Here is a 26731-nt window from a genome sequence, read left to right on the forward strand (position 1 = left end):
TTAGATAGAGGAATGTCTGAACATTTTTTTAAAGATTTTTATTTATTTATTTGACAGACAGAGATCACAAGCAGGCAGAGAGGCAGGCAGAGAGAGAGGGGGAAGCAGGGTCCCCGCTGAGCAGAGAGCCCGATATGGGGTTCAATCCCAGGACCCTGAGATCATGACCTGAGCCGAAGGCAGAGGCTTTAACCCACTGAGCCACCCAGAGGCCCCTGTCTGAACATTTTTATGTGAGGTTATTTTCCCCCTATGATCATCAGTCTTAAATTGTCATCCAAAATTCCAAAGGATTGACTCCTGAGAATTTAGCTAAACCTGATTTCTTCCCAGAGATTTTTAGCAGGACAGTTTATGGACTTAATCACAAGTAAAGATCTCATTTATAAAATGGTTCGGTGGAAATGGCCATCTTCCACGCACCCCCACTCGGCTTATAACAACGGATGATGAGAAGCCTCAGGAAATGAGGTGGAAGAAACCCAGAACAAAGAATGAAAATGGCTATGGAAAGTGAACAGTCTTCTCCATTGGAAGGTCCCTACTTTTGTGCAGTGAGGGCTGATGGTGAACGCGATGGATTTGTCACATGCTCGAGACATCTCATGAAACATAATTTTCTGACTGCCGGTCAAGAAATATATGGGGAGTGGGAGATAACAGGTTTCCAGCTATGGAAGGACTAAGTCACAGGAACAAAAGGCACCACAGAGGGAATATAGACAATGGTGGTATAATAGCATTGTATGGTGACAGATGGAAGCTACAGTTGCGGTGAGCGTAGCGTAAAAATGCATAGAAAAATTGAGTCACTCTGTTGTAACATCTAAAATTAATGGAACAATGTGTGTCAACTACACTCAAAAAGCCTTAAAAAGAATATATGGAGAGGAGAAGTGAGTTGAGGGAAATCGAGGGGGAGACAAACCATGAGAGACTGTGGGCTCTGAGAAACAAACTGAGGGTTTTGGAGGGGAGGGGAGTAGGGGTTGGATGAGCCTGGTGGTAGGTATTAAGGAGGGCACATATTGTATGGAGCACTGGGTGTGCTGCATAAACAACGAATTTTGGAACACGGAAAAAAATTAAAAAAAAAAAGAGTATATGGCATTTTTAAAAGGCTTTGACTGGAAATAATTTAATGAAAGGACTATTTGCAGGGTAATAACTAACTATGGATGGTGAGACACCCAGAGATTAGAAATAACAAGAAGCCATTTACCTGGCTTTAAAAAAGTCGTTCTTTGGAACTTACCTTTGTTGGTGATTTTCTTTATCAGTTGCATGATGCCTTATCAGAATCAGCATTGAAATACATACATATATTTGCTTTTGTTTTTTTTTACTTGACACAGAGAGAGAAGAGATCACAAGTAGGGTAAAGAGGCAGGCAGAGAGAAGGGGGGGAAGCAGGCTCCCTGCCAAGAAGAGAGCCCGATGTGGGGCTCGATCCCAGGACCTGAGATCATGACCTGAGCCAAAGGCAGAGGCTTAACCCACTGAGCCATCCAGGTGTCCCCATATATTTGTATTTTAATAAACAGAGCCGGGAGTGCATGGGGGAAAGAAGAAACAGATTTAGAAGGAAAAAGAATCCCAAGTGGTAGAATGTGGGAGCACACATAAAGAAGAAAGGAGAACATGTTGAGTCATTGGGCCTGCTACAAGAAGAAATGCAAAAGAAAACAAAGTAAAACAAAATAAATGATCAAACAAGCAAGCAAGGAGGAGAGCTGACCTAAGAGTAGAAAATCTCCTGGGTCACCATCCCCATAGGTCACTCAGTGGTAAGGAGCAGGGAGTATGGAAGAGAGTTTGGGTATCTGAATCACTTTTAGCACACTTTACTTTTTGTCTAGGTCCAGGAGCAGAGAGTCCATGAGAGCGCCTGTCTCACAATGCTGCAGTTATGAGGAGCGTGGTGACTCTGGAGTGGCCCAAGAGAGATGGTTAGAGGGCTCTTCCCGTCACCCACTTTGTTCACTGGCACCTTGCTGTTCGTTCTTATAGCTGAAGGAAAAACTGATCACAAAGAAAGGAAGGAAGGGAGGAAGGGAGGAACAGGAAGAATTAACAGTTGAAGCCTCATCAGAAATACAGATCCTAGCACGAGAATTTCATCCAGTGCCTTCTGGATGAAAAAGAAGTTTTTGACAGACCAAAGATGGAGAAAATAAGAAAGAAATATAATACCGAGTGTCTGGGAGAGTTTGAAATGGGAGGGTAGCCAATGCAGCTGGGGAGAAAGGAGGAGAGAAGTGCAAATTTGGACACCAAAAATAAAATTAGCTTCTTACTAACTTGGCCTAAAATGACATAATAAAACCTTATCCTGAGCACATGCAACATCTGACCACCTTGAGATGAGAAATTGCCTGAAAAAGACAGAGGGATTTATGTGCTAAGCGGAGTGTTAGAAGAGGATTTCTATCCTTCTACAGTTGTTGAATCTGTCTGTGCTAGGGAGTCATGGGACTTTTCCTTTAACAGTCTCTAGGCTCTGTTCTAAAAATATCTATTACATGGCATGCTTGCAGGGCCAAGATTTCATCCCCCAAATTCTCTGACCCTGTCTGCAGAAATTTGAAGATTATAATATTATTGCAAATTCATCAGATTTACTGAACTATTCAGAAGGACACAAGAAAGTGGCATTAATTCTTTCCCTGTTCCAGAAGGAATGAAGAGCTATGAAAACCAGAGTCCAAACCAACTGGATTCAATGACCAGGTTATCTATTGTTTCAATGGTTTTTATCAATCCTCTGCAGTTTATTTATTTTTTTAAAGATTTTATTTATTTATTTGACAGACAGAGATCACAAGGAGGCAGAGAGGCAGGCAGAGACAGAGGGGGAAGCAGGCTCCCTGCTGAGCAGAGAGCCCAATGCAGGACCCCTCCCAGGACCCTCCCAGGACCCTCCCAGAACCCTTCCAGGACCCTGGGATCATGACCTGAGCCAAAGGCAGAGGCTTTAACCCACTGAGCCACCCAGGCACCTCAATCCTCTGCAGTTTAAAATCGAGTTAGTACTTCGTCCCTTATACTGTAATAGATTCTGGTAGTCCATAGAAGGTCTCCAGAATGAATTACTACCGTATTCATCGTCCTACCAGCCTTCCAATGATTTTGTCAAATCACCTGCTGGATTCAAATTTTCCATTTCTTCAGTGAGATATTTGACTTCAGTCAGGTGTTTTGCAGCTCCAACAGAGGGAGCTTGAACCTACAATAAATCATTGAAGGTTACCAGGGAAAGAAAGACCCTGCAGCCTTGAATCAAGGCTCCATTAGAAATATGCTCAGCCATAGCATAGAATAGTACAGGAGAATCTAGCATATGAGGAACAGATTGGAACATAAACCATAAGTCTTCAGTTCTAACATCCCTTGTGAATTCTTAGCAGTGCATGTCTCAGTTTCCTCCTGCAGTAAGACCTACACACAAAGCTGAATATAAACTATAGCAACCACCTCAAGGCCTCGACTTGCCTCTATTCCTATACACTAGGTTTTTGGTTTGGGGAACGAACATCCTGGTTTTTGCCCAACTTTTATATATAGAATTATCTTTAATTTCTTATTTCCTTTTAATTCCCACATTCATTCATACATCAAGTTTTGTTGGTTCTGACTCCTACATACTTCCAGAATCCGTCCTCTTTTCTATTTTCACTTCCATTTCTTTAATTTGTGCACACCTCATCTCTTACCTAGCTTATTTTAATAGCACTCTAACTAGACCTTCCCTACCAGTCCATTCTATGCCTATGTAACCTTCACACTGCTTACCAGAATGGTGTTTTTATTTTAAAGAAATAAGTTAATTCGTAACAATCTCTTATTTTAAATAAGCCACGGAGATAAAATTCTAAAATATAGCAAGCAAATCTATTCCTTGCAGGATCTGGCCTGTTTCTATGTCCTATACACATCCTTACATACCCCCATATATGCCTTAACATCCCACATGTTGCTGAATGAGTCATTCTCTCTTTTGCTCACTCCTCTGCCTGCAATGCTTTCCTCCCTCTTGTCCATCTAGTATGCATTTACTCATTCTTCGAGATTCATCTCAGGTATCACTTTTCCAGTTAATCCTTCTCCTGAACAAGTTTTTTATAGGCAGAGAAAAATGACCCCCTCTCTTGGCTTCCCAAGACTCGCAGTCATGATTCTATTAAATGGTTCCCATGTATTAGTTAAAATTTTCAGAGGTAAAGTTCTTTCCCCCAGACTTGAGCTATAGAAATTTAGAGACCACATCTTATTCTTGTGTTTTAACACAATGTTTCATGACACTTAGGATGTCCTAACTATTTGTTGAGAGTGAAATCTGAACTCCATGAAAATTTAAGGCAGTTTTGCAGATACTGTGGTTTTTTAAGTTGGGCTGATACTCTTTAATCGTGTGTATTGTTCAATTACTTTTTGGATCTCCTTTATGAATTTCTATATTTTAATTTCTTACCGGTCTAAGCACCTTAGGAATATTAATTAGTCCATTATGATAAACTGTATTGTTTACACAGACCCTCCCATAGCACCAGATTCCTGTTGACTCTCAGAAGACCAGAAACCTTGCCCGGGGTGTCTGAATGGGGCTGTGTTAATAATCAACATTTCCAGACCATCTTAAATTAGAACTTGCTGGAGAGAGAGAGAGGGAGAGTGAACTTTGAAAAAGATGTTTGCCAGAGAATCATCTGGTAAGAAGCCATTTCTGGAAAATAATCTGTGCTAATGAGAAAAAGAAGTGAAGAAAAAGTGGGCTGTGAGCTTTGCTATTTTCAGCTCTTTGTTTTGCTTTCAGCAAGGTGTCTTCTAATCTTTGCCATGAATATTGTACATGCTGTCTGGGCTGCATACTCTGAGAAGTGCAAATGAAATCATACCAAGCCCCGACTCCACAATAACATGGAGGAAGAAGAACCTAAATCATTAACGTGAAGACAATACCTCTGGAGATAGTTCTGCTGAACACAAAAGACACATTAATTTGTGTCACTATTTTGGACATGCAGAGCTCCAAATGGAACATTGCAAACTGAATAAAGCAGCAAAAATATGGCAAACCATGAACATGGAATTTCAATTATTAGCCATTCTGTGTTGAGATTTTAAAAAGATGGGATTAAAGAATACAAACTCCTGGTCTGCTTCTGAAAAACTCAGAAAACTGCAGCCTACATTAATCATTATTTTTTCCTTTTTCTTTATTTTCATTATGCATTTACTCTTTCATTTAAATTCTAATTAGCTGACATACATTTCAATATTGGTTCAGGAGTAGAGTTCAGTGGTTTATCATTTACACCTGTCTGCATCAGTTAAACAAATAATTAGGGAATTTTTTTTTTTCAAACAAAATGACCATGAATTTCAGTAGACTGTGTGTAGGAAAAGTTGCCATTTATAACTTTTGCCTTAAATTATTTTCCACTAGTCCAAATAAGAAAACCCAAGTCTCTTAGGGTCTTCTTACTTTTCTATTCCCTTAAAGCTCACAAATAAATAAGTGGTTCCTCAAATTGCTTTAATATTTCATTTTTACCCATTTTGCTTCACTACACATATCCTAAATAAATAAATAAATAAATAAACAAATAAATCACACTAGAACCCATTCTTCTCTCCTTACGTGGAATGTCTAAATAAGAGATTTTTTTTCCTTTTTATCCCTGTCATTTCATATTGGGCCACAAACTGTACTCTGAAGGATACAATCCCAGAATGCACTGAAGCAGAGCTAATCCCTTTGTATACAGATACAGCCTCATCGTTTAAAGCAGAGAAACAGAATGTGCTCAGATATGTCTTCTAGAATGCCACCCCTTTCCACACTTGTTACAGAACCTAAAATAATTTGGTGAGCTTCTTCAGTGTTAGGTAGACAACATGTAAGACCTTTTAGATAAGGCTTTTTCCAGGTGAAGTGCTTTAAGACAGAAGCATTTCACTTTACAGATCTGAGAATTTGATGGACAGCTATGTTGCCCTGTAAGTAATCAGGTTGTCGTGATTATCTTTATCTTCCTTTATGAGCAAAAGCGCATATTGACGGTGTGAATACGTATGCAACAGATAGTGTTTTTCTGCCATTTATAACCCATGTGAGAATAAAGGATTTTCAGACACAAAAAGCCAAAATTATAATTCTATTATTGGGTTGATAGCCTTTATCCCTATACCCGGCAGAGAGCACTTCTGTGTCCTTAACTACCTAGACAATCTTCACATGACCTCATCTTTCTACTAAACTCAAAAATGAAGACATTTCTGGTTTTTAGTCATTCTAATAATGAGCATGACAGCCTATCATGCATATAATTCATACCTTACACACTGCAGGGTAACTGACACATCAATCTTGTTAAGTATATATTATATATCATTCCTGTCTTGTATTTTTCAGATGAGAAAACTGCAGCTCCAAAATTATGGAACCTGATGGACATCATCGGGTATAGAAGTGGTGAGCACAAGATTTAAATAAAACTCTTCTCTTGGATCTACACAGTCCAGTGGAAGAGCCAGTAGCCACATGTGTCTCTTGAACACATGATACATGGACAGTTTGAATTGAGATTTGTTGCAAGTGCAACACATTAATTTGTTTTACGATTTTACTATACCCATCAGGTGTTGAAAACTTGAGATGAAGCCAAAGTTGTTAAATAGCTCAGTGATTTGTATATTGATTGCATATTGAAACGATGTTTTTATATATTAGGTTAAATGAAATATATTATTAAAATTTATATCACTCTTTTCTTTTTCATTTTTCATAATGTAGTTACATTAGAAAATTTGAAATTCCATATGTGACTCATATTATATTTGTGTTGGACAGCATTTTACTAGACCATACTGTCTACACCTCTGTAAGAAAATTCTCTTTTGATTACCTACTGACATTCTAAGAGAAAAAAAAAAAACTTTTTAAAACATTGGGTTGTGATTTTAGCCTCTAACATACATATATGCTTCTTATTTATATATACCAAAATGCTGAAAACCCTTGAAAGTAAATCACATTTTCCCCAGAATGTGCTTCTGTCTCAACCTGGTGAGACATCATATTCTCTGATCTGTGTGGGTTTTTGTTTTTTTTTTTTCCTTTCCCCTCTGCAAGGACTGTACTGTGCTCTGTTCTCAAGTATCACCGGTTCTTGTAAGGATTATTTTCGCTGCAGAGCGCTCAACACCTGGATGCTCTGCATGACTGGACAGTTTCTCCAGGTGATCAAAAGTATCTGGAATGACAATCTCATATTGGAGGAAGGTCACAATCAAACCGTGAACAGCAGCTGTTCTCACACTTTGATGTCCGTAACAATGATGAAGGCAGCCTGTTAAAACGATCAATTCCCAGGTTTCTACTTCTGTTGAGTTTGACTCAGGAAGTTTGCACAGTATTGAAATGTTCATTTTTGTCAAACTTCCCTAGTAATTCTGATGTAGCTAACCTATAGACAGACTCTCTTTCGAAGACATTTCTCTAGACAAAGGGCTGTGGATGCATCTGGAAGCAAGAACATAAATATCTTAAAAAATGGGAGAGATGTCAGTCATCAAAACCCAGGTCTTATTTTTATGTATATGTTTACAAAACCATCAGCTTTTTTTATACAGCCCTGACATGAATCAGTGTCATGTTAGGAAATAGAAACCAATCAGAGATGTGATGATTGTGGATAGAAGCAGAGGTTTCAAAGCCCTGGGTTTGAAAATGACATTTGAAAATGACAAGTCTTTTTTAATTACTGAAATTTCAGTTTCACCACCTATATAATGAAGTAGAATTATTTGCATCACTAAAAATTGCTGTAAATTGTTATTCATTCTTTAAACTGTACACATGAATGATACTTTAAATAGATGAATGTCTGCTAAGATCCAGTAGATAGCCTTCACTGTAGTTTGGAAAAAAATACAACCTAAGTAGAAATTCATCAGCATTCTGACATTTATTCTCTGACTCAGATCATACACAAGAAACCTTTCAAAAACATTGAAATGGGATTGATATTTTGTAAATATAGCACTTAATTGCTAGAGAGATTTATATTATATTATATTATATATATTATATTTCAGATGGTCAATAATTGATCTTCTTGTCCTTTGGCATTTACTGATATTATTTGCAAAATTTATATGTGGGTATGCCTGGAGTCCAAAGCAATCTGACCTTGTATTCTAAAGATAATAATTAAACTTTGCAATTAATTAAATAATGTCAATGGAATACTGAATTAGCAAAGATGTGGCATGGGTATGCTGCTACATGATTAGTTTCCAATAATAAAAGATAGGCACATATGACATAGAACAAGTAAAGTTTTTGTCTTTGTATTAGTAAAATCCAGAAATTCATCTCAATCCCCTATTTTATTCATCCTATCATAGGGAGACAGAAAGTGTTAAAGTAAATGTGTCATAGCAATTCTCTCCCAAGAATCATCTTCAGTAGAATTGAGTGATCATAATGTATAAGGCATCTTATTAAGTACATTATTATAGGAAAGTAAGTAATGGTCTGTGCCTTGCAACATAAAGCCTGACAAATAAAAAGCCATTTGGACTATACTCAGCATTCATTGAACATTTGATGAATAAATAATTAGTGAGTAAACAAATGAACAATATAAATGTAGCTAAACAGTTCTATCAGAATTCAGGGGGGAAGGGGTGCCTGCATAGCTCAGTAGGTTAAGCATCAGATTCAGTTTCAGCTCAGGTCAGGATCTCAGGCTCATGAGATAGAGCCCTGGAGTCAGGCCCATTGCTCAATGTGGAGTATGCTTGAGATTCTCCTACCCCCCTTCCTTTTGCCCCTCCCCCTACTCGCACTCTCTCTTATCTCTCTCTAAAATAAATTTTAAAATCCTTAAAAAAAAATCAGGGGAGGAGACATCCCTTAACTACCAATGCTTTCTTCTTGGGGTATATGAAACATTTCTTCTCAGGTATCAACAGCCACTCCCTATAATTGTAGGAAGAAAAATTCTGAATGTTAAATATAATTGTCATAGACACAACTATGTGTAAATATTATAGCACAGGCTGAAGATTATTGTAAATAAAAAAATTTGAAAAAAAAACCTCCATTTGCCAGCTATGGGAGTGGAGCCTGAAAAATAAAATAATTCACTCAGTATCACCTGCATGCAGAACTCACCTTTCCTGGAACTGATAGGGAATGCTGTCTATTTAGGCAAAGCCTACTCTGACTATGCCTTCCTGCTGCAGGTCTACTCCCCACCATTCCCTTTTCTTCTGCAACATGCCTTGGGAACATCTCTGTTCTTGTGTTTGCCATGCTTTGTAGGAATTTATATGCAACCCCCCCCACCCCGTTTAATTATGAACTCTTGAGAGCAATGACCATGTTTTATTTATTTACTCACTTCATTCTCAAAACATAGTGCCTGACACAACTGGAACATGGTTCTTTCAACCACCAACTTTTCCCCATACCCCCCTACATAGTCCCCACAAAGAATCAGCTTCCTAGTTCCTAACACGTGGTACTTCATGCAGCACCAGTAATGATCTCTTTCAATTATATTCCACTCAAGTTAGTACTTAGGGTTTCAATGAAGCTGAGTTTGCCCACTTGGGAGGGCATTACAACATCATCCACCCTGAATCTATATGAATTAGCCCATAATTTGGCATCAGTGACCAGGTTTGACTTACCCATGAGCGATAACCAGACATTTAATTGGCAGTCCAAAAATATTGCTGGCTAAAGTTAATATTGAAAATGCAGGATGCCTCACAAGGATGAATGATGATATCATACAATGAAACAGAAATTAAGACTGATGCAAATCTATGCACCTAACATTAAAATAAATAAGTAGCTTAACTTACAACCTCAAAATAATTTAAACATATACTAGTCTACCTTAATATAATAATTTCCGAGAGAAACTTCAAAAACATAACACGAGGCAAAACAACAAAATCTGTCATCATTTCTGAAGATTCCTATGCTCAAGTATGGGGAATTATGATGTGAATTAAAATCTAAATTAGTTGTAATTTGCATGGGTTCACAAATCTTCATATGCAATTCCCAGAGCTGCATACAACAGCGTTCCCAATATGGGCTCATCAAGCTGACTTGGTTTCTAGGGTGTCCCAGTGCTTGTTTTGGATTTGTTCACATGCAGATTCAGATGCATTTTAATCTCCAGCTCAGCCCATATGGTCACCCCATGAGCATTCAGAATAATTCTCAGGTACATAGTCACTCAGCTATAAAACAAAAGTGTGAGGATGTCAGGCGTACAACTTACTCATCATCTTCGATCCGTTCATTCATGAACCTTAAAGAAATGGTACAGACTCTACTGAAGCCTATTAATTTTCAATTCCATTTAATAGCAGGATCAAAAGCTGCCTGTACTCCGAATGTGAGGGGCATGCACGGTTACAGAATGGATACTCAGAAATGCTTTCACCACCAAGCTGAGGTAGGAAGCCTCCATCTGAGTAGGAGTTCAGGATCTGTTCTGTGATTTCTGTTGCTAGGCAACCGCTTCCTTTGTCTGCTTTGTTCAGAACAGTTGCTTTATTTATACTTGGTTTAGATGATGCAGATCATAATGTGAAATCATAAAAGAAAATAGGAAAAAATTATATTAAAATTGTTCCAGAAAATTTGTAATTCTGTCTGAAAACCAATGATTGTTGATGCAAATAGAGCTCCCACCACAAAAAAAAAAAAAAAAAAAAATCAAAAACAAAAAAACCTATAACCCAGCAGGCTCCATCTACCTGATACTTTTTGAATAAACTACACGATAACCTAGAGTTAACTTTTGAAATCATCTATGGCTGACCAAAAAAAATAAAACAAAACACAAGTATTTAGGCAATAAATAAATAATATACTAAATAATAATAAGTTAAATAATATAAAATATACCTTGAGGGCAATTTGCAAGAATAAATAATTTGTTTAGTGTGAGACATTGAGGTGATTTGGAAAGGTAAAAATGCATTAAAATTTTTAAAAATTAGCAAGATGGCGGAGAAGTAGCAGGCTGAGACGACATCGGGTAGCAGGAGATCAGCTAGATAGCTTATCTAACCATTGTGAACACCTATAAATCCAACGGGAAATCGAAGAGAAGAAGAGCAACAATCCCAGAAACAGAAAATCGATCACTTTCTGAAAGGTAGGACCTGCGGAGAAGTGAATCCAAAGCGACGGGAAGATAGACCCCGGGGGGAGGGGCCGGCACCAGGCAAGCGGCGGAGCGACGGAGCAAAAAACCGGGACTTTTAAAAGTCGGCTCCACTGGGAGACATCGCTCCAGAGGCTAAACTGGGGGGAAACCCAGGCGGGGTCAGCATAACCCCAGGACCCGCGGGGTCACAGAAGGACTGGGGGTGTCTGAGTGCCGCAGAGCTCGCAGGTATTAGAGCGGGGAAGCCGGCTATAGCGACAAAGCCGAGGAGTGAGCTCTAAGCCCGGGGTTACCTTGTGCCGGTCGCAGGCTGGGTGGGCTCGGAGCGCGGCCGCAGGCCGCGGAGACAAAAGCGACCCGGCGCTTTTCTCCAGCTCCAACAATTGACTGCTTTCCTCGAGGCGCGACCGCAAGCCAGGGAGGCGGGGCTATTGGGCGCTTTGCTCTGAGAGCGCACTGAGGAGCGGAACCCCAAGCTCTCGGCTCCTCCGGGCCGAGAGATTGGGAGGCCGCCATCTTCATTCCCGTCCTCCGGAACTCTACGGAAAGCGCTCAGGGAACAAAAGCTCCCGAAAGCGAACCCGAGCGGATTACTTAGCCCGGCCCCTGGCAAGGGCGGTGCAATTCCGCCTGCGGCAAAGACACTTGAGAATCACTACAACAGGCCCCTCCCCCAGAAGATCAACAAGAAACCATCCAAAACCAACTTCAGTCACCAAGAACAGCGGAATTCCACAGCAGGAGAAAGCAAATCCTACCTGGACAAAATGACAAGGCGGAAAAACTCACCTCAAAAAAAAGAACAAGAGGCCGTACCGAAGGCTGGAGACCTAATCAATACAGACATAGGTAGCATGACAGATCTAGAGTTCAGAATGACAATTCTCAAGGTTCTAGCCGGGCTCGAAAAAGGCATAGAAGATATTAGAGAAACCCTCTCCGGAGAGATAAAAGCCCTTTCTGGAGAAATAAAAGAACTAAAATCTAACCAAGTTGAAATCAAAAAAGCTATTCATGAGGTGCAATCAAAAATGGAAGCTCTCACTGCCAGGATAAATGAGGCAGAAGAAAGAATTAGTGACATAGAAGACCAAATGACAGAGAATAAAGAAGCTGAGCAAAAGAGAGACAAACAACTACTGGAACACGAGGAGAGGATTCGAGAGATAAGTGACACCATAAGACGACACAACATTAGAATAATTGGGATTCCAGAAGAAGAAGAAAGAGAGAGGGGAGCAGAAGGTATATTGGAGACAATTATTGGAGAGAATTTCCCTAATATGGCAAAGGGAACAAACATCAAAATCCAGGAGATGCTAAGAACGCCCCTCAAAATCAATAAAAATAGGTCCACACCTCGTCACCTGATAGTAAAATTTACAAGTCTTAGCGACAAAGAGAAAATCCTGAAAGCAGCCCGGGAAAAGAAGTCTGTAACATACAAGGGTAAAAACATTAGATTGGCAGCGGACCTATCCACAGAGACCTGGCAGGCCAGAAAGAACTGGCATGATATATTCAGAGCACTAAACGAGAAAAACATGCAGCCAAGAATACTATATCCGGCTAGGCTATCATTGAAAATAGAAGGAGAGATAAAGAGCTTCCAGGACAAACAAAAGCTGAAAGAATTTGCAAACACCAAACCAGCTCTACAGGAAATATTGAAAGGGGTCCTCTAAGCAAAGAGAGACCCTAAAAGTAGTAGATCAGAAAGAAACAGAAACAATATACAGTAACAATCATCTTACAGGCAATACAATGGCACTCAATTCATATCTCTCAATAGTTACCCTGAATGTTAATGGGCTAAATGCCCCAATCAAAAGACACAGGGTATCAGAATGGATAAAAAAACAAAACCCATCCATATGCTGCCTACAAGAAACTCATTTTAGACCCGAAGACACCTCCAGATTTAAAGTGAGGGGGTGGAAAACAATGTACCATGCTAATGGACATCAGAAGAAAGCTGGGGTGGCAATCCTTATATCAGATCAATTAGATTTTAAGCCAAAGACTATAATAAGAGATGAGGAAGGACACTATATCATACTCAAAGGGTCTGTCCAACAAGAAGATCTAACAATCTTAAATATCTATGCCCCTAACATGGGAGCAGCCAACTATATAAACCAATTAATAACAAAATCAAAGAAATACATCGACAGTAATACAATAATAGCAGGGGACTTTAACACTCCCCTCACTGAAATGGACAGATCATCTAAGCAAAAGATCAACAAGGAAATAAAGGCCTTAAATGACACACTGGACCAAATGGACATCACAGATATATTCAGAACATTCCATCCCAAAGCAACAGAATATACATTCTTCTCTAGTGCACATGGAACATTCTCCAGAATAGACCACATCCTGGGTCATAAATCAGGTCTCAATCGGTACCAAAAGATCGAGATCATTCCCTGCATATTTTCAGACCACAATGCTCTGAAGCTCGAACTCAATCACAAGAGGAAATTTGGAAAGAACGCAAATACATGGAGACTAAACAGCATCCTTCTAAAAAATGAATGGGTCAACCAGGAAATTAAAGAAGAATTGAAAAAATTCATGGAAACAAATGATAATGAAAACACAACAGTTCAAAATCTGTGGGACACAACAAAGGCAGTCCTGAGAGGAAAATATATAGCAGTGCAAGCCTTTCTCAAGAAACAAGAAAGGTCTCAAATACACAACCTAACCCTACACCTAAAGGAGCTGGAGAGAGAACAACAAAGAAAGCCCAAACCCAGCAGGAGAAGAGAAATCATAAAGATCAGAGCAGAAATCAATGAAATAGAAACTAAAAAAACAATAGAACAAATCAACAAAACTAGGAGCTGGTTCTTTGAAAGAATTAATAAGATTGATAAGCCCCTGGCCAGACTTATCAAAAAGAAAAGAGAAAGGACGCAAATAAATAAAATCATGAATGAAAGAGGAGAGATCATAACCAACACCAAAGAAATACAAACAATTATAAGAACATACTACGAGCAACTCTATGGCAACAAATTTGACAACCTGGAAGAAATGGATACATTTCTAGAGATGTATAAACTACCACAACTGAACCAGGAAGAAATAGATAACCTGAACAGACCCATAACCAGTAAGGAGATTGAAACAGTCATCAAAAATCTCCAAACAAACAAAAGTCCAGGACCAGACGGCTTCCCAGGGGAATTCTACCAAACATTTAAAGAAGAATTAATTCCTATTCTCCTGAAACTGTTCCAAAAAATAGAAATGGAAGGAAAACTTCCAAACTCATTCTATGAGGCCAGCATCACCTTGATCCCAAAACCAGACAAGGATCCCACCAAAAAAGAGAATTACAGACCAATATCCTTGATGAACACAGATGCAAAAATTCTCACCAAAATACTGGCCAATAGGATCCAACAGTACATTAAAAGGATTATTCACCACGACCAAGTGGGATTTATTCCAGGGCTGCAAGGCTGGTTCAACATCCGCAAATCCATCAATGTGATACAATACATTAATAAAAGAAAGAGTAAGAACCATATGATACTCTCAATAGATGCTGAAAAAGCGTTTGACAAAGTGCAGCATCCCTTCCTGATTAAAACTCTTCAAAGTGTAGGGATAGAAGGCACATACCTCAACATTATCAAAGCCATCTATGAAAAACCCACCGCAAATATCATTCTCAATGGAGAAAAACTGAAAGCTTTTCCGCTAAGGTCAGGAACACGGCAGGGATGTCCGTTATCACCACTGCTGTTCAATATAGTACTAGAAGTCCTAGCCTCAGCAATCAGACAACAAAAAGAAATTAAAGGCATCCAAATCGGCAAAGAAGAAGTCAAACTATCACTCTTTGCAGATGATATGATACTATATGTGGAAAACCCAAAAGGCTCCACTCCAAAACTGCTAGAACTTATACAGGAATTCAGTAAAGTGTCAGGATATAAAGTCAATGCACAGAAATCAGTCGCATTTCTTTACACTAACAACAAGACAGAAGAAAGAGAAATTGAGGAGTCAGTCCCATTTACCATCGTACCCAAAACCATAAGATACCTAGGAATAAATCTAACCAAAGAGGCAAAGAATCTATACTCAGAAAACTATAAAGTACTCATGAAAGAAATTGAGGAAGACACAAAGAAATGGAAAAATATTCCATGCTCATGGATTGGAAGAACAAATATTGTGAAAATGTCTATTTTACCTAAAGCAATCTACACATTTAATGCAATCCCTATCAAAATCCCATCTATTTTTTTTAAAGAAATAGAACAAATAATCCTAAAATTTATATGGAACCAGAAAAGACCTCGAATAGCCAAAGGAATATTGAAAAAGAAAGCCAAAGTCGGTGGTATCACAATTCCAGACTTCAAGCTCTATTACAAAGCTGTCATCATCAAGACAGTATGGTACTGGCACAAAAACAGACATATAGACCAATGGAACAGAATAGAGAGCCCAGAAATAGACCCTCAACTCTATGGTCAACTAATCTTCGACAAAGCAGGAAAGAATACCCAATGGAAAAAAGACAGCCTCTTCAACAAATGGTGCTGGGAAAATTGGACAGCCACATGCAGAAAAATGAAATTGGACTATTTCCTTACACCACACACGAAAATAGACTCAAAGTGGATGAAGGACCTCAATGTGCGAAAGGAATCTATCAAAATCCTTGAGGAGAATGCAGGCAGCAACCTCTTTGACCTCCACCGCAGCAACTTCTTCCTAGGAACATCGCCAAAGGCGACAGAAGCAAGGGCAAAAATGAACTATTGGGATTTCATCAAGATCAAAAGCTTTTGCACAGCAAAGGAAACAGTTAACAAAACCAAAAGACAACTGACAGAATGGGAGAAGATATTTGCAAACGACATATCAGATAAAGGGCTCGTATCCAGAATCTATAAAGAGCTTATCAAACTCAATACCCAAAGAACAAATAATCCAGTCAAGAAATGGGCAGAGGACATGAACAGACATTTCTGCAAGGAAGACATCCAGATGGCCAACAGACACATGAAAAAATGCTCCACATCACTCGGCATCAGGGAAATACAAATCAAAACCACAATGAGATACCACCTCACACCAGTCAGAATGGCTAAAATTAACAAGTCAAGAAATGACAGATGCTGGCGAGGATGCGGAGAGAGGGGAACCCTCCTACACTGTTGGTGGGAATGCAAGCTGGTGCAACCACTCTGGAAAACAGTGTGGAGGTTCCTCAAAAAACTGAAAATAGAGCTACCCTACGACCCAGCAATTGCACTCCTGGGTATATATCCTAAAGATACAAACGTGGTGCTCCGAAGGGGCACGTGCACCCGAATGTTTATAGCAGCAATGTCCACAATAGCCAAACTGTGGAAAGCGCCTAGATGTCCATCAACAGATGAATGGATAAAGAAGATGTGGTATATATACACAATGGAATACTATGCAGCCATCAAAAGACATGAAATCTTGCCATTTGCGACGACGTGGATGGAACTAGAGGGTATCATGCTTAGCGAAATAAGTCAATCGGAGAAATATAACTATCATATGATCTCTTTGATATGAGGAAGTGGAGATGCAAGGTGGGGGGGTTTGGGGGGAGGTAGGAAAAGAAAAAATGAAAAGATGGGATTGGGAGGGAGACAAACCATAAAAGACTCAATCTCAAGAAACAGACTGAGGGTTGCGGGGGGGAAGGGGGATGGGAGAGGGTGGTGGGGAAATGGACATTGGGGAGGGTATGTGCTATGATGAGTGCTGTGAAATGTGTAAACCAGACGATTCACAGACCTGTACCCCTGGGGATAAAAATACATTATATGTTTATTAAAATAAAAAAAAAATAAATAAAAAAATAAAAAATAAATAAAAAAAAAAAAAATTTTTAAAAATTAAAAAAATAAACTGAGAGAAAGAAGGTAAAATAAGTAAGATTAAGGGATACAGAGAGAAAAGATATATTATATGAACTTTCCAAATTTTTGAAATATGTAATACATTTTCTGTATCTCTGATTTGCACATACTTTAAGAATTTAACTAAATAATCTTGACTGACCAAAAAAAAATCTCACTTTGACTCTAGCACATGTGACTTTTTTTTTTTTTTTTAACGTTTTTATTTATTTGACATCCTGGGATCCTGGCATCAAACCCCGCATGGGGCTCCCTGCTCATATGTGACTTTTTTAATGGTTGTCATCTATCATTTTAAAGGTGATTTTTATTTTTTTTTAAGATTTTATTTATTTATTTGACAGACAGAGATCACAAGTAGGCAGAGAGGCAGGCAGAGAGAGAGGAAGAAGCAGGATCCCCGCTGAGCAGAGAGCCCAATGCAGGGCTCCATCCCAGGACCCTGAGATCATGACCTGAGCTGAAGGCAGAGGCTTAACCCACTGAGCCACCCAGGCGCCCCAAAGGTGATTTTTAAATGAAACAAAAACAAGACTATATGCTCTGATCCTGTTAATTGTCATGTAAGTTTTGCCTATGCCTTGCATATTCATTCTTTTTCTCATTAACAAGTTCTTCAGTTTTTTTCTTCATGCATTAGTAACAGTAAACAACTGAATGCTTGCAGGATCAGATACTTTAACACTTTACAGATCTTAGCTCATTTGATCTTCAAGGGCCCTAGGAAGAAAGTACTATTATTTTTATCATCCCCATTGTGTAGATGAGAGAAATGTAACACAGAGGTGTGAAATAATTTTCCCATGAGGATCCAACTACTAGGTGGCAGAGCAAGGTTTCCAACTCACATGTTCTGATAGGGCTCCTACCTGCTGAGCCACTAATTTGTGAAATGTGATTTTTTTTTCCCTGCAACACAGTTTGTGATTGACTATTTTTTCTGTAAGTACCCTCCTTGATTAGGGTAAAAAATAAATAAATAAATAACCAGCTAACTCAATATCTTCTCTTTCCATCTATTTTTTTTTTTAAGATTTTATTTATTTATTTGACAGACAGAGATCACAAGTAGGCAGAGAGGCAGGCAGAGAGAGAGGAGGAAGCAGGCTCCCGGCTGAGCAGAGAGCCCGATGCAGGGCTCGATCCCAGGACCCTGGGATCATGACCTGAGCCGAAGGCAGAGGCTTTAACCCACTGAGCCACCCAGGCGCCCCTCCATCTATTTTTATTCTCAAGATTTATATGTAATATGGGTTAGAAAACATTTGAACTGCTGCATTTCAGTTATAATGAGCCCTCCCTGAAATGTATCCCATTCACACCATTAACTTTTTTGCCTTTCTTACTGTTGCTTACAGTACTGAGTTCTCATGTTCTTGTTAGAGACTTGCTTACCTGCATAATTATTGCATGATTGTCTTCAGTTTCTCCATTATGCAGAAAAGTGATAAATGAATACTAAGAATTAAAGACCAAACACATAGACGCAGACTATGTGTGAAGTCTGAGTATTGATATTGTGGCTAATGAAATCTGGGCTCTTAAAGCTAAACTAAAAGTCTCAGCATGATTTTATGCCCTCATAATTACAAACTCTTCGTTCTTTTTTTTACTCTACCTTATTATTATTTCACAAGAAAATAGTTGGACAAATTTTTGAAGAAGAAAGTTAGGTGTCACAAAGGTGTTTGTTATCCTTATGCCTAAATGAACCTTGAATCTGAGATGCATAAAGTTGACTTTTACCTTATGCAGAGGCATACTGAAAGGAAAACAAGAATGGGAAGAGCAGAGAGATTTTGATGCCATTGGGATTTGTCATTTTAAGGTTAAACTTCAATAGAGTCTGGTTTGCTGTATTCTGCATGCAATTGGCTCCTGATGAAATTTTCATCTCTAAATCAATAGTGCTCAAAACTTGGGTCCCAGACAAATAGAGAACAGGGTCTCAAACGTACATAATGACCCTTTGCTTCTTCAGTGAACCAAAAAAGAAGGGCAAAACAAAAAAGCCAATAATTACTGGCCAAGATGAGGAGGCACTTAATTTTCTTAAGGCTTATAATTTTCAGGTGATTCCATCTAACATTGTATTGAACCCAATGAAGATTATTTCAATTCAATTACAAAATTATAATTTCCAGAGTGTAACCTCTGTTCTCTATCAAGAACATACCTATCATGGAGTTATTTTTTATTAAAATTATTATTGTTGTGATTATTATCAGCTTTAAAGTCATAAGAAAATTTATTATTGTTCCTTAAGACTACTCTTTGGAGTAAGGCACTTAGACACTAGGCTGTTTTATATGAGGTCATCTTTTTAACAGCTTTCATGATTCCTAAAGACCAAGATTCAGAAACATTACTAATTTCTCATACATTTAAATATCTCTTTTTGAAGTAAGATGTTTATTATGTTATAAAGTATAAAATAAACAAATGAAAGTTATTAAAAACACATAAACTATAATGTGGAGTGTACAACAAGAAGAACCTTCCATGAACTGAATATGGGACTGAAAAATAAGCCAACAACTCCAATAATAAATGTCTTTTCTCAGTTTGCTACAGTACAGAGAACACTTAGGGCTTAGTCAGATACTAAAAGGATAATGCAAAAGCCCACCTTCAGAAGTGACAAAGTCTCAATAGTCACTGGGAGGAGAGGCATCCTTAAATCAACACCTACGCAGGGGAGGAAGACTGAGAATCGAAACTTCTCATCTTCTGAAAAAACATTATAATTCTGCCTCTTGACATGTTAGAATATTGATCTGGGTAGAAGTTTCTCTCCATAGTATCATTTAATAAAATTAAAGGACTGCAAGGGCCACACAGGTGTCCAAACATTTGGATCAGACTAAGTATTCAAAAACGGGGCATGCTAATTATATAAAGGAAGACCTTCACATTTGTTACCTGCAGACCAGCAGCTAGATTCATAATCAGTCTGCTGAACACAAACTGGGGGGTCATTGTATACAGTAATATGGGAAAAGATTATTATTTTTATTTAAGTAAATATTAACAAGAAGGAACACTCATAATACTAACCTTTAGAAAAAAAGATTTTATGTATTTTTATTATTTGAGAGAGAAAGCGAGCACAAGTGGGGTGAAGGGCAGAGGAAGAAGCAGACTCCCTGCTGAGAAGAGAGCCCAACAAGGGACTAGCTCCCAGGACTCCAGGCTCATGACCTGAGCTGAAGGCAAACACCTAACCGACTGAGCCACCCAGGCACCCTCATAATACTAACTTACACCAAGAACTAATCAATATACATTGGTTAACTTAATTAATATAATAACCCACAAAGTAGATACTATTTTATCTCCATCATTTTAGAGGTGAGGCACAGAGCAAGTAGGGAGTTGGTCCAAGGTCAATTAGCTATTGTGTAGTCTAGCTAGGATTAAAACCCATGCAATCTGGTTTAAGAATCATAGTGTTTATATTGACCTAACTTATTAATTTTGTTTTTAAACTGCTTTGCCTTTTGAAAAATAATGAGTTGTCTTTTAAAAAATTAATTAAAATATAAATTTATGTCTGTGATTTGTCAAATTTTTCTTGAAAACTCAGTAATAGAACCGAAACATGACTGCTAAGACCCATGTTGCATAAGTACAACTTGATACCATAAGTGAAATCTACCAGAACGTAGACTGCCTCTTCTGTTCCAGATAGAGAGCCACTTAAACTTAATGGAATCTGTTTCTGTATTATCTTATATCTTCTCATTAACTATCTAATTGTCTTTAATTTTATAAAACCAGTAGTAGGTAAATAATTGCTTAGCTTCAATTATATTGTTAAGAAAAGAAAACAGAAAGCACAAGATGATGATACACGTATTTCAGCAAAACAGATTGTGTAATACTATGTCTGCTATGTGTATATAATACTTCTCAATTGTGTTTCCCTCTCATAATATATATAATTAGATGTTTGAGCAATAAAAATTGACTATGGAAATGCAATTCTTCCTCATATATGTCAGAATATAATCACTCGAGATTTATAGGCAATATCTGAGTTAATAAAAATTTTTATACAGAATAAGACATAAACAGGTATAGAGTTTATGCTTTATTTTTGGTATTTTGGCTTGATTTATCTATATTTGCTCCCCCACACCTCCCTCAACACAGAGTTATAGTGAAAGCTAAGAGCACCTTGAGCAGCTGGTGACAGAATAAAATAAGCTTTTTTTGATCTCTGATTAGCATAGGATCCCAGGATGGAGAATACATGTAAATTAGCTTTGGACCAAAAGAGATTGTATTCTAGGTAAATAAAAGCACACACTATACCACAGTATTGCAACCTCTCTATAACTTGGAAAATAGAAGTACTAGGAACAATTCTAAACCGCTAATAAATTGTGAATTTGTCATTTGTTGGTTAAAATTACTAAAGAATTGTATTTTGCTTTCAAGAGCCTTATGGTCTAGAAAGCTGTAAATATTGAATCAAATAAAGATATGTTGCTATTTATATTTGGAGCCATCAAAGGGCACAGAATTGCATGTCATTCATTATCATAGAAAACCATTTTAAATATTAGATGAATGATAGTATTTTTCTCATACTGAAGGGCAACAGTCTAATTGTAGAATGAGGCATTTGAATGCATGTATGTGTTTAAACCGATGGTGATTCTTGGTCCCCAATTTTGAGGCCGTGAAAATAGGGAAAGTGTCACTTGTGACAGATAATAAATTCATAAGAAAGAGATCCTATGGTGAGAGTGACTAAATTTGCAACAGTGGGATGACAATGAAGTGTGAGTTCTCTGTCCACTTCGGTCAGCTCACATAATCCCTAACAGGGAAATTTTTTAACAGGGAAATTTAGAGTTTCTACTGGTTCGTTTATAAATTTCTGGCAGTTTGCTATAGGACCAATCTGGGAATTTTATGTTTATTTAAGTACATACCACAGATGTTTATTAATAAACAAAACTCAATTTAGAAAAATCCTTTTCTTAAAACAGTCGTTGATAGGAAAAAAAAAAAAAAAGGTTTTTATTTTTTTCCACAGGCTGACCTATTAGACGTGATTATATGGTGATCTTTGAGATATCTGGACTCCCTATTAGAATGCCGCTCTTCTTCCGTAGTGCTCCTTAGTCACAAACTCTGTGCCTCCAGGATTTAATGATTCAGTATTTTAACGATTGTGGATTAAAACCACAGCCCCTTGGCACACAGTGAAGGTTTAATGCATTGCAGGAGGTACCATCGGCAAGAACAGCAGGGGTGAGCTTTATTAAAATAGTTGTGCCACCCTTTGCCTATAAAATTCAAGCTGTTCTTAAACATTACTCTTGATGTAGATTGCCTCCTAGAAGTGGAATTCTTTGCAAAATTTCACAATGCAAGTTTTTCCCTGGGGCATGTCAATGGGTTTTTGAAAAACAGTAGAAGAAATAGGAACAAAAAACCCTCTTATTGGTTCTAACTATTCTGACATTCTTTCTGTCTATATTTTCTACTTGGCTCATAAACATATGCTGCTCGATTTAAATGGAAACAATCAAATTATATATATTTTAAAATGTGTTGTTACATTATGTGCTTTTGTCCCTTAGTATGTGTTCTATGCAAGCTCCATAGAATTTCTTTTTTTTTAATTTTAGTTGACATCTGGTACTTTACATTTGTCAACCCTATTTTGACATAATTAAGTCCATTTTTAGGCGATACTAAAAAGTTGAATGATATAACCAAATAATACATCCAGTCACATCATGGCTTGGACCCAAGTGATTCTAGATAAATTTTTAGATTGAGCTGGTTCTTGAAGACTGGTTGAGTCTTGTGTGTTGAGCAGACTGAAAATATCCTGGATTTCTAGCTTTAGCTTTCTATTTCTTATAGATTCTCACAGCATTAAAGAAGAAGTTTGTTCCTTAGTGTTGTAAACTTTCTAGTGATGTTTTTGGGTGTTCCTTAATGTGTTATGTGAAAAATAAGTAAGAAAATAGGATTGTTTATGGCAAATTCACCTTTATATCTACCTACAGACAGTGTTCACGTAGCATGAAGGGGTCTGATTTGTCTTTACGGATCCCTGCTGAAAAGCACTGCATGGTCGAGGATTAGCTTTTGAATTTGCAATCAAGAGGTTAAAAGGAAGAATCGGAATAAAGTAGCAGCATGGGGCATTTGGATAAAATATAACGAAGAATTTTACCATTACTCGTAGCTAGGTTTAACGTCGTAAGAACTGAATGGCAAATTACCAATCAATATTTCTTCCAGCTTAACCCCCCAAAACAAAAGAAGATGAGAGTTCAGAGTACTGTAAAATCTATTGCATGAACAAGTGGGATTTGGAAATGGTCTGTTGGCCTATGCAGTAAAGCAAAGCACTTATGGCTTAGCAGAACCTAGATACCCTGGGAAATAGTGGCCTCATGTTACTAGATTTTGCCAAGTTTTCCCATTTCCTTGGCTCAAATATCTTAATCCCTGTGCTAGTCAAAGAGCAAGCAAGAGTGCTTCCATTTTTCCCTCCTTCTGCTCTTAACATTTCCTAGTTCTGGGTCTTATTCTGATATTTTTTTTATCTTGAGTAAATTTTTGCAACCCTGTAATCTGCAGAAACTGAAATTTGGCTGTAAGAAATACTTCCAAAATTCTGAAAGACACCACTTCCCCTTTGCCCAGCTCTGAACTCTGCACTTTTTAGAGCAGATCCTGTAGATGCTTGAATCCTATCTGTTCAGATTTTTGTTTTGATTTGTCTTGAATTTAGTTTAATTTACTTTTTTTCCCCCAGTATCCTTCCAGAATGGAAGAGGCATCTGTCTTGCATTGGTGTTTCTCCTCTTTACCCTCAAGCGACATTACCCCACGGATCTCAGAGCCCTTTGTGTGACACCATGCTTGTCTACTGTGAGAAACAGTAAATAGGGAATCTAATTTGATTTTTTTTTCCCCTGGGAACTTAGTAAAGGATAGTGATATTATGTTTGTGCTCATTATCAATAAAAAAATTAATAAACCTCTACTGGTCACTTATAACTGAAAAATAAAACTATGGGTCTTTAATACTTAGTCCCCCTGGGCAAGAGAAGGTAGTAAATTAACAATAATTGGAAACCCAACATCACTTTTAGGTGTTATGATGATAATGAATTTTAATGCCCCTACCTTGATTAAGCAGGTAAAGAGTCAGTGGAAAGAATATTGAATGGCTATTGACTCACCATGACAGGAAGACCTACTGTAGTGCTATCTTACCTGTTACATGGTACCTTGAGGACTGACCTAGTCTCTTTGACATTCCCTAGAAGAGTAACTTTAGAAAAGATCCAGTGCAATCTTGACATAACTGAGAAAGAGTCAAGATGCTGAATCCATCACCAGCATTCATTAGAGAAGAGAAGCCTTGACCATGGAGACAGCTGAGTAAAGGTATAATTTACATGGATTCCCTTTGAAAATTATGAATTGTGCAAATGCGAAGCCCTCCTTTCAGCCCCAAAACCTTCCTGAAATGAGAATACAGATTTACAAAAGGAAGAAATCTGTAACAACGATGAGAATGGAAAGGAGTGTCCTTACTATAGGACAAGATTTTTAAAAACTTCTAGAAGATCTAAGCAGGAGGCCATGCATAACACTAACAAGGTAGAACCACATAACTGTTGGTGAGAACCCAGGAGAGGATAGCGGTTCTCAATCACAGGGTGAGGGATGAGGGACGCAGTAAACTGAAGGTCTGTCTGTGGATTAACTGCATTACTCAGGGAGAGTTATGCCAGAATGAAGTGGAACTTTAGCATACTAGAGAGGCACAATTGTTGCCTCATCAAAATGATAATAAAATTATTCTCAAATGATTCTCAATTTTCAGATCCAAGGTCTAGACAAATATTTAGATATGATTAAGGATGTAATGTAATCTTAATAACCTCAACAATGTAAAATTAAAATGAATATAAATAGTTTATGGAAAGGGGAAAAAAGAAAGGATTTCAGAGGCACTATTCTCATAGTCAAAAGCAGGGAATCAATAAATACTGTAAAATGTAGCAGAAACAAGAAATAAAAACACAAGATAATATTTAAAATTATGTAAGCAATTGGTATCAATAAAATAATAACAGTCAAGCATTGAGAAAAAAAGAGCATAGGAAGGGAGGGGGAAAGTGAGTCAGGTTTTTTTGTTTTGTTTTGTTTTGTTTTTTAAATGCAGTCAGTAAGTATTTCCCAAGTTAATGAAATAAGAAATTGAGGTAAGATACTATTTTTATAATTATGGGTAAAGAAATCACGAGAAGAAATGAAAACAGAAAGACTGTTGGAACATTACTCGGGATAGGAATACTAGAGTAGGGAAGGGTGGTTTGGAAGACATGATTTTAACCATAAACTTTTCTATACTAGTTGGCTGATATTTATTACATTTTTGGGGGACAGACTAACAAAATCGGGTTTATTTAGCTCCTGAATTTAGACACGGCTCTAATGTGTACTCATTCTAAGCCATAGTTTTCTCAAGTCAAAAAGCAATGATGGAGGTAAACTGCTTAACATGATGCCTCTTACATATTAAGAACTCAGAAAAACATTTGTCATTAATGTAGTTATTTCCTTTATTAACATCATTTTCATTGTCTCAGGGTGGCAGGATGGTTTGTAGAGAGGAAAAATATAAATATAAATATAAATAAATATAAATAATGTGGTTATATATCTAATAGGAAAATTCCTAACAGATAAACTGGAACTAGCTAGTAGAAAGTGAATCCCAGAAATCAGAAACCTAGGAGCAGGAAGACCACATTTCCAGTATCATGTGTAAGACTTCAGAAGAATCTAACCAGTGTTGTTTTGGATTTTTTCCCTAATATGAATGCAGTCATAGAGTTTTGAATTATTCCAAGCAGAGCTATGAATCCTAAGTCAGCATTAACACAGCGATTGTTGAGTTCTCACTCCGCCATTAGTGTCTGGCCTGTTGAGCACAGAGAGCATTTAAGCCACCCTGATTCATTTTATATGATTTTTATGCAACCTACTAAGAGGAAAGATGTTTTGCATACTGCTTCAAATTTTAACTTGAAGTATTTTCCATATATTAAAAAAAGAACGTCTGTTTTTTATACATCATTCTATTTAAGTGCAGGTTTGATTGGAGATGACATTAATTATAAATAAGTCTAATTTAACAGATGGATGATAATGAGATAAATTGAATAACCAATTGAGAGAAAAATACACACTTAGAAAATGACAGTGGCTATTCACTGGTCATCTGCAAACTGTATATCCAGCATTTTAGGTAATCAGATTTAGAATATTGATATCTTTATTAGGTGTACATATACACCATAAATGTGAGTTATGTTTACACCAAAATACATTATTTCAATCATGTTGATATCATATACCTGTATTAAGACATTACTTTTGAAGGGACTTAAAGTTGAGGCTATAATTCTATTTCATAGAATCCTCCATTAAGTTCTATATTAGCTTTTAAATTTAACACTGTAAGTTCATTTTTTAATTTTAATTTTAATTTATTTATTTTTTAAAGATTTTATTTATTTATTTCACAGAGAGAGAGAGAGA

Source organism: Martes martes (genome assembly GCF_963455335.1).
Source record: "Martes martes genome assembly, chromosome: 3".
In the NCBI taxonomy this organism is placed as follows: domain Eukaryota; kingdom Metazoa; phylum Chordata; class Mammalia; order Carnivora; family Mustelidae; genus Martes; species Martes martes.